This window comes from Bos indicus x Bos taurus, chromosome 15, assembly GCF_003369695.1.
Source record: "Bos indicus x Bos taurus breed Angus x Brahman F1 hybrid chromosome 15, Bos_hybrid_MaternalHap_v2.0, whole genome shotgun sequence".
Lineage (NCBI taxonomy): Eukaryota > Metazoa > Chordata > Mammalia > Artiodactyla > Bovidae > Bos > Bos indicus x Bos taurus.
This window is the reverse complement of record NC_040090.1, coordinates 45071833-45092365: the sequence shown is the minus strand read 5'-3', so window position 1 is coordinate 45092365 and position 20533 is coordinate 45071833. Positions and strand designations below refer to the sequence as shown.

The following is a 20533-nucleotide window of genomic DNA, read 5'->3' as shown; positions in this document are numbered from 1 at the left end:
TAGTCCAGCATGTGACAGTAAAGATGAGTGACAGAAACCCTATGACTGGCAACCTTCTGCCGCAAGGAGCAATATCCCATCCACGTTGCTATCGATGTTCCACAGAGGCCCAGCTGCACAAGTTCCAACTGGTACACGGATTCCCGCTTACCCAGTGTTTAAAAACAAACAGCTGCGGACGGTAGGAATAGAGAATGGCTCTGACGAAAACCCCTTTTCCTGAACTCAGACCGGTTAATAACCGCCAGCTGAGCCGGCAAAGGCGTTCGGAGTTCACCCCGTTGAGGAAAACGCTTTCCTTGAGTAAACTCAGAGTCCTTAGGTATTTCTCCAACTCTGGGATGTCCGCTTTTTTCTAACGGTAACAAGAAATCAAGGGAAAATGTGGTATTAAAAGATTTGGAGGTGACAGCTCGCAGCCACTCAGGCTCGAGGATCGCAGTAGATTCTGAGCTGACGACTGTGGACACAAGCGCTTCCCATTTTGTTGCACCAGCCCCCAGGCTGAGCGCCCACCCACCCCAGGCTGCCACTCCCTCAACCGCGGGCACCCTCTGCGCCCCGCCCAACTACTGGGCGGTGAGGCTCCATTCTCGCGACGACTCAGCTAATCTCGCCTATTCGATCTGAGGGATCTCGCGAGAAGCAGCCTGGAGCCGGCCTGTAACCTGCTGGGGCGGCTTTAGTAGCCGCAGCCGCTCGAGCGGCCGCAGCCACAGACACCTCTCTGGAGGGATCTGGTTGGGGAGGAAGCGGAGGTGTCGCTGGCCCTGGCCTGTGCCTGGACACTCAAAGGGGACTACAGGTTCGAGGGTGACTGGACTCAGTTGGGGAACTCAGTAGGGGCGGCGCCGGAGCCTGGGCTTGGTGGGGGCGAAGGAGGAAGGGGGCGGAGGACGAATCTGGGCTTGAGAGCTCAACTGCTGTGGCGGTGGTCTGGGCGTCCCAGATCCTGCTGGGGGACCGTGGGTGGGGTTCTGGGCTCCGGCCGCTGGCTCCCAGTTCGGAGAGGCAGCGAAGGGACTTGGGTTTCAGGGGTGCTGTTTTTGGGTTGGAAGTTCTGAGGCCTTTCCCCAGAGATGAAGGCGATACCCTCAACCCTCTTTCCCAGGGCAGGGGAACCCTGTGCCCCGCCCCTTTTCTGTCATTCTGGGTTAACGCCGCGACATCCTGAGGAGGGCGCATCACAATAGGGGCTAAGTTGGCCCCAGTCTCGCTTTGGGTGAAGAGGAATGAGACCCCAATAAGGTGTTGCGTGGTTTTATGCTGTAACGATATGACGTGCGGTAAAGCTTTGTTTTCCCAAAATTCTCACAGAAAAGCTGCTTATTTTTTTCTTCTTCAGATACAAGTCCTTTATCCTCTTGAATGGTGTGCAGGAAGGTAGACATCACGTAGTAACTTGTTAGTGTGGGGACAGTGTGACCATCATTGGGCCGCACAGATTTCCTGCTAATTTTTCTCGTTAGTACTTTGTGCCCGTGATGAGAAGTCACTCGTCCAGACATGCTAGAACATCAGTCTCTTGTCACATTATGCATTTAACATATACAGTTTATTTAAACTTTTTTTTTACTCTTTAAGAATCTTCATGCTTTTTATTTAAATTAATATCAGAGAAAACTAACAGTATATTGATTTTCTTTGTACAACTGGTATCCCCACCCCCCTTACACAAATTTGATCAAGACTTTTTAGAGAGGGGGTTATAGATAAATTTTGAATGAAGTAGATGTAGAAATTAGAATAAGAGATGTAATAAGGAGTGCAACTGTAAGGGCCAAAAAAGTTTCTATACTGGAAAACCCATCTAGGACTGAAGCCCAGGCTTTGAAAGTGAGGACTATAGTCATTAGAATACGAAGCAGAAAGCCGTAGAAATAACTCGGGAGAGGATTTGATGGTGGATAAAGACTATTAAAAAGTGTGTGAGGAGAATTGTTTTTGAAGATGTATATGTGTTTTCATAAATTTCTCTGACATTTCTCAGAGTTTATGGGCTAACTGCTATTGTTATACATAAGGAGAAAGTGGGAAGGGAGGTTCTGAAGCTTGGAGTGTGACAAGGAACTGGAGTAACATAGGTTCAATTAGGAAAGCTTTCAGTTTTTTTTGAATTTTTTGGAATGTTTTTGAATTTTTACCTTTTTTTTTTTCTCCTAGAAAAACTTTCAGGTGGGCTTTTTACATTCTGTATGTTACCATTCCACCAGTCTGAATTTTTTTCTTCCTCAACCTTTCTTCTAAGTCTTGTAAAAAGTTATTTTATTATTAACTATGAAGTTGCAAACCAATATGTCCTGCTTTGTGGCTTTATACATTAGATGACTTGTTGAAGTGATCTGGAAAATATGCACCTTTCAGCAAACTTACATGCTTCAGATACTAGAAAATAAAAATGAGTGAAATACACTAGAGAGTTTATGCCTCATGTAAAGAGGAATATCCAGTTCTCAGGTTCACTTGATTAGTGCAGTAATTTGGCCCCAGTCTTCAACCTTCTCAAGAGAACACAGGAAATCTAGACTTTTGCTTGCCATTCTCCTGACTTTTAAAAATATTGACAACTACTTGAAACAGTTAAAAATAACTTCATGTGGCTCAACCAAACCAAACCTGTCAGTTATTGTATCCTCCTCTGTAGGTTTGGAGCTCTAAGTAAAAATTAATAATTGTACAACTAAAAAAGATTTTAAAGCAAGTATGCCAATTAGTTTGCAGCTTCAGAACTAGGAGTACTTGGGAAAATACCAGTTCTAACTGAAAGCAGTTAAGTTTAATAGCCTTGAAATGTGGTTGGGCAAATTGAACTGATGCTTAGTAATATTTTAAATAATTTAAATTTTTAAATATTTAAAAAGATATTTCCTTGTATGGAAATAAGACAAGGGAAAAACTCTCCCTATATATGGTTTAATAACTCAGAGTTCTGAGCAAAGCTGATTTGTAGGTTTCTTGAATTGATACATTGAGAAGCTTTTTATTGTACTTGTGATTAATACATAAAATCTAGGAGACCCTCTACTCATCTGTAGTTTTGAATGTTTATTGTTTCTACCATCACTTGTCTTCCCAGTCACTGACTTTTATTGGAAGCAATATTGATTCCTGGAGGATGGGGTAGGGAGAAGGGGCATTAAGATGTGAAGAAATGGGAAGAGAAGAGTGTGAGGTGAAGCAGGCACTCGCGTGCTTTTCTTTTACACTGTCCATTACAGGATTGATTTAACTAGTTTTCTTGTCAGAAGAATAGGTACTTTGATTAAACACGTGGTGCCTTGTATGTAGTAGAGCTTAATGATATTTGTGGAATTGAACCCTGTGGATTAAACCACATTTACCCACTAGAGGGAAATACTTTAATCACATAATCTGATTCATACTTAGTTGGACTGTGGGGAATGGGAGTTTAGAGGTCAGTTCTAAGAAGGAAGTGAGCCTTAGAAATATAGAGGGCAAGGTGAAGGTCTTCCGAGGGAGTAAGGTTGAGAAAGGCTAGGTGAGGGAAAGAGTTTTTAAAAGGAAGATGAAATGGTTAAGTACTACTTTATCTTCTGTGCAGCTTTACAAAGAGCTCTGCCTTTTACAAGACAGAGTTATTTATCATAACTTATGCAAAGACTGCATAGAATATTGGTTTTCAATCAGGTCTACTTTGGGAATTGGCAGACTTAGTTTTCTTTCTTTAGCCCAGTCTTTTTAGGTCAAGTTAGTCTAATACCTCTTCACCCAATCCCTGCCTCTCTCTGGTGTGGGAAGTGAAACAGGAGAAGATGGTATGTTTTCTATGAGGTCTTCCTCTTTGAGAGTTTAAAAAACATCCTGAAGAACCTGTTACGTATTTTTGGAGATTATGTTTGTTGAAGGAGGAACCATCATTTTCCTCTCCCCGTGTATCTACATGACTTGTAAAGTAAGGAAGTTCTCTCTTGGAAGTATTTTTCTCCTGTCTTTCAATTCCTTGAGTGAGATGCCTTCCCAAGGGAAGATTAGATGAGGCCTGTGAAGCAACTGAATATGCTTTTGCTCAGTGCCTTCTGGTTCTATTTTTAGAGCCTTCAATTCTTAGGACATAACATTCTCTACTCCTCTGTATGGTAGATGCATCTGAGCAGGCTGGACCCTATGAGGGAGAAGGAAACGAAACATCTACAGTTCTAAGTTTAATTTACAATGAAGTAATAGGACGCTTTTTTAGCCACTCATTTCAGCTGTATTTTTATCTTTGACTCTCTTTTTTGTTTGTTTTTTGTTGGTTATGAACCTACAATAAGGGAGAAAGATGCTCATTAATGGAGGAAGAACTACTTTGAAATGTTTTCTCCTCTTGGATAGAATGTTTATTAGGGCTTAAGCTAATGTTGTGTTTCCCTACTATGGCTTGCTCTTGTTTACTTTGTCATAAACTGAGTCTTGGCTTGTTAAGGAAGCAGAAATCTAGAGCTCAGCTATGGAAGGTAAGCAATCAGAATTCAAAGAGATGCTCTTTGGGAGAGGATTAAGAAGTTAGTAAATGTTCCATGTAGAAATAATAGAAACTTGACATTAAAGGGGAAAGATTTTATGTGGAATATGTGACCTTATGTCACAGATTTTTGAAGATTTGTAAAATGCTAAAAGTATGCCAATAAAAGAAAGCATCTTTATTTATCCTAATAGTTTAATTATATATTTCTGTTTAAAAAATGTAAGATATCTGATTACATGGTACTTGTTTTTATTTTTTTGTAGTTGAAATGAATGACCTATTAGTACTTTTGGTCATGAACTGAAATTAACATTTTTGATACTTGGTTGAGGGTGATAGTCTGTCATAGTGAAATCACTAACTGAAATACTTGATTAGAAACTATTAATAACACTTTTCTAAGCTCATTTAACATTGTAATCATACTTTTCTACTTGGAATACCTTATTTGGGATCATTTAGATCTGTGTTTAAAGCTAACTGTTAGGTCTATGACATAAAAGTTACTTAATTACTCTGAGACTTTGTTGGCTCACATGAAAAATGGAGGTTGAACATAATTGTCAGGAGTTTAATAATGAAATAAATTATGTAAAAGTGCTGTGTAAATAGTAAAGGGAATATAACTTGTTAACACTTTATACTGTGTTTATGCTCAGAAAATAACATACCTTCTGGTAATCTTAAGACATCAGGGAAATTTGCATTTACATCTAGCTGTCTCATTTGTAGGGATAATATGGCAGTTCTGTTTTTAATTTTTTGAGAAGCTTCTATACTGTTGTCCATAGTGGTTGCACCAGTTTACATTCCTACCAACAATGTAACTTTACTGAGATTATTTGTTTAGTGGGTTTTAGTAGTGTGTTTAGGATTTTCTGTACTTAGTATCATATCATCTGTAAACTGGGACAGTTTTACTTCTTCCTTTCTAATTTGGATTTCTTTTATTTCTTTTTTTTGTCTGGTTACTAGGGCTAGGACTGCCCAACACTATGTTGAATAAAAGTGCAAGAGTGGGCATCCTTGTCTTATTTCTGATTTTGGAGGAAATGCTTTCAGATTTTCACTGTTGAGTATGGTGTTGTTTGTGGTTTTGTAATATGTGGCCTTATTTATTCTTCAGCTTGCCAATGTGGTATATCACTTTGATTTGCAGATTCTGAAAAATCCTTGCATACCTGGGATAAATCCCTCTTGATAACAGTGTGTGATCCTTTTTATGTATTGTTGAATTTGGTTTGCTCATGTTTTGTTGAAGATTTTGAATCTGTGTTCATCAGTGATATTGGCCTGTAATTTTCTCTTTTTGTGGTATCTGTCTGGTTTTGGTATCAAGGTAATGGCAGGCCTTGTAGAATGAGTTGAGGCATTCCTGTCTCTTCAATATTTTGTAGTAGTTTAAGAAGGATGAGTGTTAGCTCTTCTTTAAATGTTTTGAAGAATCTATCTGTAAATTCTGTAAAGTCTAAAATCTACCTGTAAAATCTGGTCCTGGACTTTAGTTTGTTGGGAATTTTTTTTTTAATTGATTCAATTTTATTATTGGTAATTGGTCTACTCAGATTTTTTTACTTCTTCCTGATTCAGTTTTTGAAGATTGCATGTTTCTAGGAATTTATCCATTTCTTCTAGGTTGTCCATTTTATTGGAATATATTTGTTCTTAGTAATAGGATCCTTTGTGTTTCTGTGGTGTTGTTTCTATTTTATTTCCTTTCATTTCTGATTTTAGTTATTTGGGCTCTCATTTTTTCTTGATGAGTCTGATTAAAGGTTTATTAATTTTGTTTATCTTTTCAAAGAATTACTAATTTTATTGGTCTTTATTATTTTTTTTAAGTCTTTTTCATTTACTTCTGCTCTAATCTTTATTATTTCTTTCCTTCTACTAATTTTGGGTTTGTTTTTTCTTTTTCTAGTTCCTTTCAGTACAAGGTTAGGTTGTTTTAGATTTTCCTTGTTTCCTGAGGTAGGCCTGTATCACTGTAAACTTCCCTCATAGGGAGAGAACTGCTTTTGATGTGCCCCATTAGATTTGGATTGTTGTATTTCCATTTTCATTTGTTTTCAGGTATTTTTTTATTTCATCTCTGATTTCTCCAATAAACCATTGATTGTTTAGTAGCATTTTTTTAATCCTTCACATTTTTGTCTTTTATAGCTTTTTTCCTTGTAGTTCATTTCTAGTCTCATGCTATTTTCAGAAAAGATATATATATATATACTTTTACTAAGAAAAGATACTTGTAATTTCAGTATTCTTAAATTTATTGAGAATTGTTCTGTGGCTGAAGGGCTTCACTGGTAGCTCAGACGGCAAAGCGTCTGCCTGCAATGCAGGAGACCTGGGTTCAATCCCTGGGTTGGGAAGATCCCCTGGAGAAGGAAATGGCAACCCACTCCAGTATTCTTGCCTGGAGAATTCCATGGACAGAGGAGCCTGGTAGGCTACAGTCCATGGGATTGCAAAGAGTCGGACATGACTGAGTCACTTCACTTCACTTCACTTCGCTTCACTTCTGTGGCTGAACTTTTGATCTACTGATTTGCACTGAAAAGGATGTGTATTCTGCTGGTTTTGGGTGAAATGTTCTGTATATATCTATTAAATCATCTGCTCTAATGTATTATATAAGGCCAGTGTTTCGTTATTGATTTTCCATCTGGATGATCTGTCCATTGACATAAGTTGGGTTTTAAAGTTTGCTGCAGTTACTGTATTACTATCAGTTTCTCCCTTTATGATTGTTAATATGTCTTATATATTTAGGTGCTCCTACGTTGAATGCATGTATATTTATAATTGTTTATATCTTCTTATTGGATTGATTCCTTTATCATTATGTAATGGCCTTCTTTTGTCACAGTCTTTGTTCTAAAGTCTGTCTGATATAAGTATTGGTATACCAGCTTTCTTTTCATTTCCACTTACATGGAATACCTTTTCCTACCCCCTCATTTCATTTTGTGTATATCTTTAAATCTGAAGTGACTTTCTTATGTGAGCTTATAAAGTGAAAGTGTTAGTCTCTCAGTTGTGTCTGAATCTTTGCGACCCCATGGACTGTAGCCTGCCAGGCTCCTCCATCCATGGGGATTCTCCAGGTAAGAGTACTGGAATGGGTTGCTATTTCCTTCTTCATGGGATCTTTCTGATTCAGGGATCTAACCCAGGTCTCCCGCATTGCAGGCAGACTCTTTACAGTCTGAGCCACCAGGAAAGAGCATAGGAGCATATATATGGGTCTTTTTTTTTTTTTAATCTATTCAGCCACTCTCTTTTCATTGGAGCATTTAGTCCATTTACATTAATTATTGATAGGTTTATACTTTGCCATTTAAATTATTTGCTGATTGCTTTTGTAGTTATTTGTAGTTCTTTTGTTATCTTCCCTTGTGATATGATGACTGTCTTTAGTGTTATACTTGAATTTCTTTCTCTTTTTTTGTGTATGTATCTATTACAGAGTTTTGATTTGTGGTTATGATGAGGTTAATAAATATATGTATACACACATATATGGTTGTTTTAAATTGATAGATCTCTTAATTTTGAACAAATTCTAACCACTCTACATTTTTATCCATACATATTTATTATTTTTGACATCATATTTAAAATCTCTTTGTATTTATTGTGGCCACGCATTATTTTATTGCCTTTGTCTTTAGCCTTCCTGCTACTTTATAATGGTTGCTGCTGCTAAGTCACTTCAGTTGTGTCTGACTCTGTGCGACCCCAGAGACGGCAGCCTACCAGGCTCCTCTGTCCCTGGGATTCTCCAGGCAGGAACACCGGAGTGGGTTGCCATTTCCTTCTCCAGTGCATGAAAGTGAAAAGTGAAAGTGAAGTCACTCAGTCATGTCTGACTCTTAGTGACTCCATGGACTGCAGCCTACCAGGCTCCTCCGTCCATGGGATTTTCCAGGCAAGAGTACTGGAGTGGGTTATAATGGTTGATCTATTACCTTTACTGTATGTTTACCTTTACAAGTTGTTTTTTTCTTTCATAATTTTCATATTTCTAGCAGTGGACCTTTCTTTTCTACTTATAGAAGTTCTTTCAACATTCTTGTAAAGCTGATTTAGTGAGTGATGCTGACCTCTTTTAGGTTTTGCTGAAAGTCTGTTTCCCCTTCAAATCTGAACAATAACCTTGTTGGGTAGAGTATTCTTGGTTGTAGGTTTTTTTCTTTCTTCACTTTGAATATGTCATGCCACTCCCCTGTGGTCTGCAGCTTCTTCAGAAAAGTCAGCTGATGGTCTTTCGGGAGTTCCTTGTGTGTACTAGTTAGCTTTTCTTTCACTGCTTTTAAGATTCTCTTATCTTTAACTTTTGCCATTTTAATTATAATTTGTTTTGGTGTGATTAAAAAAAAAAAAGACCCATATATATGCTCCTGTGCTCTTCCTGGTGGTTCAGACCATAAAAACTCTGCCTGCAATGTGGGAGACCTGCGTTTGATCTTTGGGTTAGGAAGATCCCATGGAGAAGGAAATGGCAACCCACTCCAGTGTTCTTACCTGGAGTGGACGTTCCATGCTTCCTGAACCTGAATGTTTTTTCTTTTCCTGGGTTAGGGAAGTTTTCAGCTATGATGTCTTCAAGTAAGTTCTCTGTTCGCTTTCTCACTCTGTCTTCTCCTTCTGGGACCCCTATAATGTTAGTATGCTTGATGTTGTCCCAGAGGTTTCTTAAACTATATCCTCATTTGAAAATTTTCCATTCTTTTTTCTGTTCAGCTCAGGTGATTTACAGTACTCTGTCTTCCAGATTGCTGATTGGTTTCACTGTATTTTTTATTTCACTTATTCCATATCCTTTGTTGTTCTTTGTATTTCTAGCTGTTAAACTTCTCACCGTGTTTATTCATTCTTCTGAGTTTGTTGAGTATCTTTATGATCACTACCTCGAACTTTTTTTGCAGGTAGATTACGTTTCTTCATTTAGTTATTTTTCTCAGATTATGTCTCATTCATTCATTTGGAATATGGTCCTCTATCTCCTTATTTGGCCAAATCTTTGTATTTCTTTCAATATCTTAGGTGGGTTATTTATGTTTCCTTATCTTGAAGTGGCCTCATGTAGGAGATGTCCTTTGGGGTCCAGCAGCACACTCCACTCTGGTTACCAGAGCTGTGTGCTCTAAAGGTGCCTTTTATGTGAGTTGCGTGAACCGTTATATTGTTCTGGGGCTGAGTACTATGAGTGTGCTCCTAGGCAGTACTGTCCTCTGTCCAGTTAGCTGTGCCTTATGTGGTGACTGCAAGCTTCCTGGAGGGCAGAATAGGCTTCTTGTATGGCTCTTTGCAGGGCCTAGTGGGCACAGGGCTGCTGCTGGCTCATTGGAGGGTTATATTGGGTCCCTGGCACTAATAGACTAGAGGGAACATTCCAGAATGGAGATTGCCCATACTAGCATTAGCATGGTAGGACAAGCTCCCCCAAATGGCTGTTGCCATCATTTTCTCCCCCAAGGAGTGTCCCGTTTGCCTCCTGTCTCTCTGGGAGGCTCACTAAGATCAGCAAATGGGTCTTGTCCAAGTTCCTTTCACACTGTTGCCTCTGCTTGGGACTTGGAGCATGTTGAGATTTTGTGTGCTCCCTTGAAGAGCAGAATCTCAGTTTCCTAACGCCCCCTCCCCGCCTCTCAGGCTCCCAAACATAAGCTTTCCTGTTTTCAAAGCTAGACATTCTGGGGACTTGTTTCCTGGTGCACGACCCCATGGATTGGGAAGCCTAATGTGGGGCTTGAACCCTTTTCCTTGGGGATGACCAGTTGTGATATTTTTCCTATTTGTGGGTTGCTAAGCAAGTGATGAGGGTCCTGACAATACAGTGTTTCCACCCTTCCTACCTTTCTCATGTGGTTCCTTTATGTCTTTAGCTGAGGAAAATCTTTTCTGCAGCAAGTTTCCTGCAGCAATCTAATCTTCAAGTTGTTCCTTTAGATAGTTCTCTGTAAATAGTAGTTTTGATGTGTCTGTGGATGGAGATGAGTTCAAGGTCTTCTTACTCCATCATCTTGGCCATCTCCTCTATTTTCTGTAATGTGAATGCCAGATGGAAGAGTAGAGAAAAGGGTAAAGAGAATATACTATAGAGAAAAATGGCATGACATTTTAAAAATCATCTCTGTTGACTACATTAAAAGTAAATTTTAAAGCTCAGATACCTAAGGAAGTATTTCAGGTGCATAACTGATCATATTATTCAGGAACCCATTCTGGTACTTACTGGTCATTGCTTATTATTCTAGCATAGATGGTAGTTACAGCCACATTAGTTTAGTTCAGTTGCTCATTCGTGTCCAACTGTTTGTGACCCCATGGACTGCAGCACGCCAGGCTTCCCTGTCCATCACCAACTCCTGGAGCTTATTCAAACTCATGTCCATTGAGTCGGTGATGCCATCCAACCATCTCATCCTCTGTCTTCCCCTTCTCCTCCTGCCTTCAGTCTTTCCCAGCATCAGTCTTCCAATGAGTCAGTTCTTTGCACCAGGTGGCCAAAGTATTGGAGTTTCAGCTTCAGCATCAGTCCTTCCAATGAATATTCAGGACTGATTTCCTTTAGGATTGACTGGTTGGATCTCCTTGCAGTCCAAGGGACTCTCAAGAGTCTTCTCCAACACCACAGTTCAAAAGCATCAATTCTTTGGTTCTTAGCTCAGCCACATATTGCTATTCAAATTTAAATGAATTAAAATGAAAATTAAAAGTTAATTTCATTGGTTGTACATTTCAAGTGTTTTATAGCCACATGTGGCTAGTGGCTACTTTTTGGACAGTGCAGACAGAACATTTTCATTATCACACAAAGTTCTGTTGGGCAACACTGCAGTCGAGAGCTTGAATCATGCTTAAGGCCTTTTCTGTCTTGTTCAATTGAGGGCAGTTAAATAAGCAAACATCTGAAAGGAATGGAAGGTAATGGGATAATGAATGGGTCAAAATGCAACAGCATAGTAAAAGTTATATGAAAAATATCATGTAACTTATTTTTAAAACTTCTCAGAGGGGAAAAAGAAGACCTTGTTTAAAAGTTTGACTTTGTTTAAAGGATCATGGAGGAAAAAATAGAACATTGCTGGAGTCTGCCTTTGTTTAAAGGGTTCCTAAGGAGTTGAATATAATCTCTTTTGATTTAGGCACTTCATCAGCTTATTGGAGATTTGCCTATATTAAATTTTATGTCAAGGTGATTTGCTTCAACTGAGATGTTTCTGGTTTTGAAGGCAATGCTATTTAGTCATAGAAGAAAAGGAAAAATAGGGACATACACATAGAAAATAAAACATTGATACTTTTTTTAGAAAATTTAAAAAAATCATATATGCCTTTCAGTGAGTTTTAAGAATTTAGCACTGTAAACAGCATCTAGTTCATTATAATGTTAATAAGAGAAAGATTTTTCAACCATTGATTGAGCTGTTAAAGATGGGATAATAAATGGTTCTTGAAGTGTTAATGTCTTAAACAAGAAATTAGCAAAATTTCAATAGAAATTCTATAAAAGTGATAAAATCAATTAACTCAGAGATTTTAATCTGCAGGTCCCCTCTGGAAGTTCAAGGAGTGAATATGAGCTGACTTTGGAAGTCTTACATTTTGGTGGATTTGATAAAGAAGTCTTTCAAATAGACAAAGTACCCTACTTTTAATGGAAAATTCATGCAATTTTATTAAATCTGTTTGTTAGGGTATCCCTAGCGGTTAGCAAATGCCAGGAAAGATACTGAGTACTCAATGAATAGATTTTGAATGAAAACGTAAGTCAATTGAATTTGATGTCCTGAAACTATTTACATAAAATTTAGTCAGATATAATCTAGTGTAAAAGTACCCAAATAAAATTCTCAGTTTTATTTACTTGCTTTATTTTAATTGTATCAAATTAAAAAAGAATGCAAGTCTTGACAATTGAAAGTGCTTCTGTAAGATTTAGACAGGCAGCTTTGAGGAATCATTTGGGGAATATTAGGGGTCATTTAATAATATCTTTAAAAATGTTTACAGGAATGTTTGTTGTGTTCCGTCCTCTAACACCACTTTCTTAGTGTATAGTTCCTAAAAGTGAGTATTGGCATCAGGTAGTTTTTGCTCATTTGAGGGTAAAATTGGCAAGAGTGGTGGGTATGATTTGCATGATTGGTGGGTATGATTGTACAATACAGTTCTTTTCAAAGATAAGCAACTAAGTTAAACTAAGTTAAAGTGAAAGTCACTCAGTCATGTCTGACTCTTTGCGACCCCATGGAATTCCATACAGTCCATGGAATTCTCCAGGCCAGAATACTGGAGTGGGTAGCCTTCCCCTTCTCCAGGGGATCTTCCCAACCCAGGGATTGAACCCAGGTCTCCCGCATTGCAGGCGGATTCTTTACCAGCTGAGCCACAAGGGAAGCCCAAGAATAAGTAAGTAAGTGTTAGTCACTCAGTTGTGCCCGATTCTTTGTGACCCAATGGACTGCAGCCCACCAGGCTCCTCCGTCCTCAGTCCATGAGATTTTCCAGGCAAGGATACTAGAGTGGGTTGTCATTTCCTTCTCCAGAGCCCAAGAATATTGTAGCCTATTGCTTCCCCAGCAGATCTTCCCGACCCAGGAATCAGACCGGGGTCTCCTGCATTGCAGGCGGATTATTTACCAACTGAGCTCTCAGGGAAGCCCAAACTAAGTTAAAGACTCCCTGTAAATCTTCATAGTAGTGGATTGTGTTAAATGAAAAGCCCTTTAGTTTCCTTTTATCTCAATTTTATTCATTAAAATATTTTGTAAAAGCTTACATACAACATGTACTAAGCTGTGGGAACACAAATATGAGTCATACTTTGTTCTTGCCTTCAAGGAGTCTTACAGTTTAAGGGAAGACGTGGCAGAAATATATTCTACCAATGCATAATGATGGGGTTTAGAACATACTACCCCAAAGTATGGAACCTTTATATGTGGAATATTTTAAGCAGAAGGAATTAGAACAACAGCATATGCTGGAGGAGCTTTCCGACCTGCCTCTAAAGCAGGTTATAAAGTCCTTATGAGAAGTTTCTTGCCTATGCCCAGAGGAAAGGAGCATCTTTAGCTCCAAAGGTGAAGGAACATAGAAATCTGAACAACAGCTAATACTAGTAAGTTCACTGTACTCAGCTCATCCTCTTTGTCCTGTTGTATCTTTCCACGATTTTCTGCTTTTCATTAAACTTGACATGAGAACACTCAGGTTTAATTGTTTCTCCAGGTGTTCATTTCCTTATGAAGGCTTCAGTGTCAAGTATTGGGTTGGCCAAAAAGTTTGTTTGGGTTTTTTGTAAGATCGTACAGAAAACAAACAGATGAACCTTCTGGCCAACCCAGTAAAACTTATATTAAATAAATTTGTATGCTTTTCTCTTGTTAATTTGTCTTGTTACAGGGCTCCCAGAAAACTTAGGAAGGGTAGGGGAAAAAGATTTTTCCTCCCCTGCAATATGTATCAACCATTTTTAAGCAGTCAGAAACAAAAACAGAATTATAAGGAAACAGTAAAATTAAACAAGAAAATTTCTGTAACAAAGCCATCTCCAAATACTTAATCCCCCCTTCCCCAGTTTTGAAAACAATGTGTGGTATTGTCAAATAGTGTTAAGAAGTACAATGAAAAGCAAAGTGTTAGTTGCTCAGTCGTGTCTGACGCTTTGTGACCCCATGAAGCGTAGCCTGTCAGGCCCCTCTGTCCATGGAATTCTCCAGGAATACTGGAATGGGTAGCCATTTCCTTTTCCAGGGAACATCCCGACCCAGGGATTAAACCTGGGTCTCCTGCATTGCAGACAGATCTCTACCATGCGAGTCACTAAGTCTCACTTCTCCTTTCCTCAGAGGCAACTGATCATAAGTTTTATGTGATACTGCTAGACATTTAAAAAATATAAAAACATGAGTGAGTGTTTGTATACATATTTTAAGGCTGTATTGAAGTACACAATATGTAGCTGTACCATGCTTTTTATTTTATTTATTTTTAAAAGGACTTTTTTAAAGATTTATTTTATTTATGACTACGTTGGGTCTTCATTGTTGCACGTGGGCTTTCTCTAGTTGTGCTGCATGGACTTCTTATTCCAGTGGTTTCTCTTGTTGCAGAACATGGGCTCTAGGACACTTGAGCTCAGTAATTATGGCTCATGGACTCTATAGAGTACAGGCTCAATAGTCGTGGTGCACTGGCTTAGTTGTCCCGTGGCATGTGGAATCTTCCTGGACCATGGGGTCCACGGATTGAACCCGTGTCCTTTATAACTGCAGATGGATTCTTTACCACTGAGCCACCAGGGAAGCACTGTTCTGTGCCTTTTAGTATACCATTATATCTTGGAGTATTTTTCTTATCAGTACCTATCTCATTTTTACTGGCTTCATGATATTGTGCAGATTTTTAACTAGTTCATTTCTGATGGACATTTAGATCAATTCTAGGTTTTTGTTATGATAAATAATGCTGTGAAGTCAAGGAGATAAAAAAATGTGTTTTGTGTTAGTATAGTGATATTATAGTTCAGTTGCTCAGTTGTGTCCAACTCTTTGTGACCCCATGGACTGCAGCACGCCAGGCCTCCCTGTCCATCACCCACTCCTGGAGCTTGCTCAAACTCATGTCCATCACGTTGGTGATGCCATCCAACCATCTCATCCTCTGTTGTCACCTTCTCCTCCTGCCTTCAATCAGTCCCAGCATCATGGTCTTTTCCAGTGAGTCAGTTCTTTGCATCAGGTAGCCAGAGTATTGGAGCTTCAGCTTCAGCATTAGTTCTTCCAATGAATATTCAGGACTGAAAAGTATTATAGTTAGCACTATACTAACACACGTACAGACAAAGCACATACATTTCTTTTATCTCCTTGACCTCACAGCACTATTTGTCACAGCCAAAAGTGGTAGGTATGTATAATTAGAGGGCTTCCCAGGTGGCTCAGTGGTAAAGAATCTGCTTGCCAATGCAGGAGGCTCCAGAGACATGGGTTCAATCCCTGGGTTTGGAACATCCCTTGGCATGGGCATTGGCAAGCCACTCCAGTATTCTTGCCTGGAAAATTCCCTGGAGGTCACAAAGAGTTGGACACAACTTTGCACACACACATGTGTAATTAGAACAAGTGCTGAGCACACTTTTAGTGTTATATTAAGGTAGAATGTGTTGGACATTATGGTGACAGACCCTAAGGTAGTTCCATGAACCCTGTCTCCTGGTGTTTGTGCCTTTGTATAATCCCCTTCCCTAAAGAGAGAGCAGAATAGATGGGGAAACAGTGGAAACAGTGTCAGACTTTATTTTTGGGGGCTCCAAAATCACTGCAGATGGTGATTGCAGCCATGAAATTAAAAGATGCTTACTCCTTGGAAGGAAAGTTATGACCAACCTAGACAACATATTAAAAACCAGAGACATTACTTTGCCAACAAAGGTCTGTCTAGTCAAGGCTATGGTTTTTCCTGTGGTCATGTATGGATGTGAGAGTTGGACTGTGAAGAAAGCTGAGCGCCGAAGAATTGATGAATTTGAACTGTGCTGTTGGAGAAGACTCTTGAGAGTCCCTTGGACTGCAAGGAGACCCAACCAGTCCATTCATTCTAAAGGAGATCAGTCCTGGGTGTTCTCTGGAAGGAATGATGCTAAAGCTGAAACTCCAGTACTTTGGCCACCTCATGTGAAGAGTTTGACTCATTGGAAAAGACTCTGATGCTGGGAGGGATTGGGGGCAGGAGGAGAAGGGGATGACAGAGGATGAGATGGCTGGATGACATCACCGACTCAATGGACGTGAGTTTGGGTGAACTCTGGGAGTTGGTCATAGACAGGGAGGCCTGGTGTGCTGCGGCTCATGGGGTCGCAGAGAGTCATACATGACTGAGTGGCTGAACTGAACTGAACTGAACCAAAAGAATATGCTAAAGGTAATCTAATCACTGACTCAATGGACATGAGTTTGAGTAAGCTCTGGGAGTTGGTGATGGACAGGGAAGCCTGGTGTGCTGCAGTCCCTGGGTTTGCAAAGAGTTGGACGTGACTGAGAGACTGAACTGAATGTAAAGTTACTTCCCTAATTGTTACATAAGACTCCATTTTACTAGCAGACTTCCTATCTCTGCATCACTGGCTTTGAATCTTCATGCCATAAGGAAATCAATTTGTTACAATCTCAGTAGCCTTGGAAGTGGATCATTCCCCCGTTGAACCTCCTAATGAAAATTTAGTTATAGTTGACACCTTGGGTTGTAGCCTTGTAGGAGACCCCGCTAAACTATACTGGATTCCTAATCCACAGAAGCTAAGATGGTGTTGTAAGCCACTGGATTTGTGATAATTTGTTATGTAGCAAGGAGGCTGTTACATCTCATTGAGAGAAAAAATTAAAAAATTTTAAGCTTCTTGGATACAGCAAGAATATTCTGATTAAAAATAACTGAAGGAGTTTTCACAGAGGTTAGAAACTAGGGTAATTGGTCTATTCTTCCAGAGATTGCAATGTGCTTTTTTAAGCTAAGAGTGAAATATTTGTTTTACATCAGAGTTACTATAGGAACAATGTAAGGTTTTGATTTAGCTCCTAAACTGTTACCAACTATGATATCATATTCCTCTTTTTATTCCAACCATCTAGCACATTACTGATGCTCAATAAATGCTTAGCAGCTGTCTGGGAATTCTCGTTTCCAGTGATCTCAAAAGGCAAATAGAAAGTCATGAATGAACTAATGAAATATTATGCAAAATTTGTAATAGGTAGTCTACAAGAGAAATTCAGCAAGGTACCCAGGACTGTGTTACTATATAAGGTGTCCTGTCTCATTTATTCTTTATAATAATTTGATTGGCAGTTATGTTAGTAATAGATAAAATGATGGTAATGAGAATTGTATTTTCATCATTTCACATTTAAAGAAGTTGAGGTCTTAGAGGTTAAGAAGCTGGTACCAAGTCATATAACTTAGTTTTATCTGATTCTAAAACCTTTTCTGTAAGTCATTTATTATTGTGGCAGAAGTAGAAAAATTCTCACCAGTGTTTATGATCGAAAATTTGTATGTGTCTTCCATGGCAGTGGGAGGATGGTAAGAGAGGCAGTATGATGTGGGGGTTTTGATCAGAAAGCAGCTTAATTATGTCATGCTAATATATTTGATACTTGCATTAGTTAAACATCTCTCCTGCTGTTTTTTTCTTTTTAAATTTACATACAATAAAATTCTGGTGTGCAGTTCTTAGGAGTTTTGACAAAGGCATACAATTGTGTAACTGCCACCACCACAATTCAGATACAGAATAGTTCCATCACCCCCAGAATTACTTTGTGCTATCCCTCTGTAGTTCCCTCAACTCTAACCTCGGGCTGTTTTATCTGTAATCCCTACAGTTTTGTCTTTCTGTGTTATATAAATGAAATCATATGGTATAGAAGCTGTAAGTCTTGCTTTTTTCACTTACCATAGTGCTTTTGAGATTCCATTTTGTTGAGTATCTTAGTAGAGACTCCAGTTACTTCTGTGCTATATCATTAGATGCTGTCTCATCTGTGTTTGCAGAGCTGTTTTTATTTAATCTTTCTATTCTGTGGGTGGAGTGACTTCTGATGCTCTGTTTTCAGGTTACCTGAATTTTTTGTAGTTCCATCTGCTGTTGTGTCCATCTATTAGATTTTTTCATTTTAGTTCTTTTCAGCTAGAGCTGAATTTTTTTTTTTCTTTTTTGTTTTCACTTCTCTATTAAGCTTACCTTTCTGCCACTCAAGGCCATTTTCTTATTCTGTACTTTGAATATACTTTCCTTAAATTGTTTAAATTTATTTATAATATATGCTTTGAAAACTCTTTATTTGCTAAATCCTACATCTAGACCTGATCTTGGAGAGGCAGCAGTGAGCAGTGGCATGAAGTAAGATCTTAATTTCCTGGCCAGAAATTGAACCTGGGTAGCCTGGATAAAAACCAGGAGTCCTAGCCACCACACCCGCAAGGGCTAGAGGCTAGAAACTATTTTTCCCTGGCTCTTGCTCCCAGTGAAAAATACATTTCTCACAGAGGCCAAAACCATAATTGCAGGTACAAGGTTTATTATTAGAAACACAGCATAACAACAAATGGCAGAGCACACAGAAACTGTTAAGATAGAAACAAGGCAGAGAGACACATCCGGAAAGAAAAAGTGTGCACGCTTTCCTAATGAGTGCAGTACAGAGGAGGTTACATCATTTATATAGGGCAATTCTTCTGGGTCTTTGCCTTTGGCCAATTATCTGGTTTCTTTTTTCACACCTGCCTTTGCCCTAGGACCCTCCCCAATGCGCGCGTGCAACTTTTTTCCAAATGAATTTTAGCCCAAAGGCCTATGGGACAGTCTTAGCATCACATATTATGGATTTTATGGGGTGGTGCCCCCTCCCCGCTTTTTGACCCCCAAGGAGCCTTTCTGCATGTGCAGTGTCTCCCTTACCCAAGAGTGTTCCAGAAGTATATGGCATTTTGATCCTTTACTCAAACAAGGTTTAGGCCCTCTGTATTCCTGCCATGATTGTTATCTTGCGTCATCCACAGGAGACAAAGCCTGGCTATTTACCCTGTTTCTGTTGTTGCTTTCATTTCGGAGGGCAAACAGGAGGCTGATTATAAATGCCTAACTTGGAGCCCACCTGTCTCCTGTCTCAGAAAATGTAAACAGGAGGCTAGTTGTATGTGTCCAGCCTGAAGCCCTTCTTTCTCTTGCCCTTAGAAATGTAAACAAGAGGTCAGTTGTAAATGCCTACTCTGGGGCCCAACTATCTCCTGCCTCAGACACACTTGGAGTCAGTTTCTATTGACTGCCTTTTTGCTGTCTTGTTTCTTTGAATCTCATAATTTTGGGTTGAAATTTTTGGTGTTTTGTGAAAATTGTTGGGTTTTTTGGTTCTAGCGGACCATTAACTTGCCTGGAGTCAATCTGCAAACTTAGTTTCCTACGCAGTGTGAAAGGGAAAGTGTTAGTGGCTCAGTCGTGTCCTGACTGTTTGTGACCCCATGGACTGTAGCCCACCAGGCTCCTCTGTCCATTGGATTCTCCAGGCAAGAATACTGGAGTGTGGGTTTCCATTTCCTTCTCCAGGGGATCTTCCTAACCCAGGGACTGAACCCATGTCTCCTGCACTGCAGGCAGACTCTTTACGGATGAACCGTTGGGGAAGCTCACATTGTGTGAGGCAGCTGATACCTGTGCTCAGTTCTTTTCTTTCAACTACTTGTTTTTTCAGTTTGGTCTCCTGGGGAGTAGGGTAAGGTAGGGTTCTCTGTACCTGTGTAATTTGGTGGTCAGCCAAAAATTTGGGCAGAGTTTATAGTCAAATTTTGGAGCTCACCTGCCCTGTGGTTCCCTACTTCTGGGGATTTCCTCCTAATACCTATTTTGTCTGCCAGTAGTAATCTCTGTCCTCTGACACCTCCAAGCCAGTAAGGGCTTCAGCTTTCCTGCTGCTTGGGCTGTGTATGGTTGGGGAATGCATTTGGTTAAAAAGCGTCAAACTTATATAGATCTTAAGCCATGCAGCTTTCAATTCTTCTATGGTCTACCGTAGAGACTACCTGGGGTCTCCTCCCCACCCTCCCATTCATGTGTAATTTAACTGAGCAGAGTTTATGCTCAGATTTTTATGCTCTTGTGGTTCTTCCATTCCTGGTAAGTCTACCTTAAATTTCTAGCTGCACTTCGAGCCCTGAACTATTTTGTCTACCACTTTGAGCTTTGTGACTGCCTTCACCTTATTGGAGAAGGCGATGGCACCCCACTCCAGTACTCTTGCCTGGAAAATCCCATGGACGGAGGAGCCTGGTAGGCTGCAGTCCATGGGGTCACGAAGAGTTGGACACGACTGAGCGACTTCCCTTTCCCTTTCACCTTATCTGTTGGCAAATAGGAAGGGCCCTCAATAGAAAAACTAAAAGTTGATATCATGATTCTGTTCCCTTCTAGTTGGAGTTTTTCATGAGTAAACTCTTCTTTTTCTACTGTGTATTTTGGGACACTTTCCAAAAAATGCTTTAAAACAATTAAAATTT

At 39.6% G+C, this 20533-nt stretch overlaps 1 protein-coding gene across 5 annotated transcripts in view; it reads left to right on the top strand.

Moving 5' to 3' along the window:
• Window positions 1-620: 620 nt before the first annotated feature.
• BTBD10 (BTB domain containing 10) overlaps window positions 621-20533 on the top strand; it is a 75286-nt gene continuing 55373 nt past the window's right edge. For 2 of the 5 annotated variants that reach the window (XM_027563335.1, XM_027563336.1), the window contains exon 1: window positions 634-805. The gene's annotated coding sequence lies outside the window, so the exon portion shown is untranslated. Of the gene's footprint in view, window positions 806-20533 lie in introns of all 5 variants that reach the window. The other 3 variants (XM_027563337.1, XM_027563331.1, XM_027563332.1) reach the window with 3 other exon arrangements.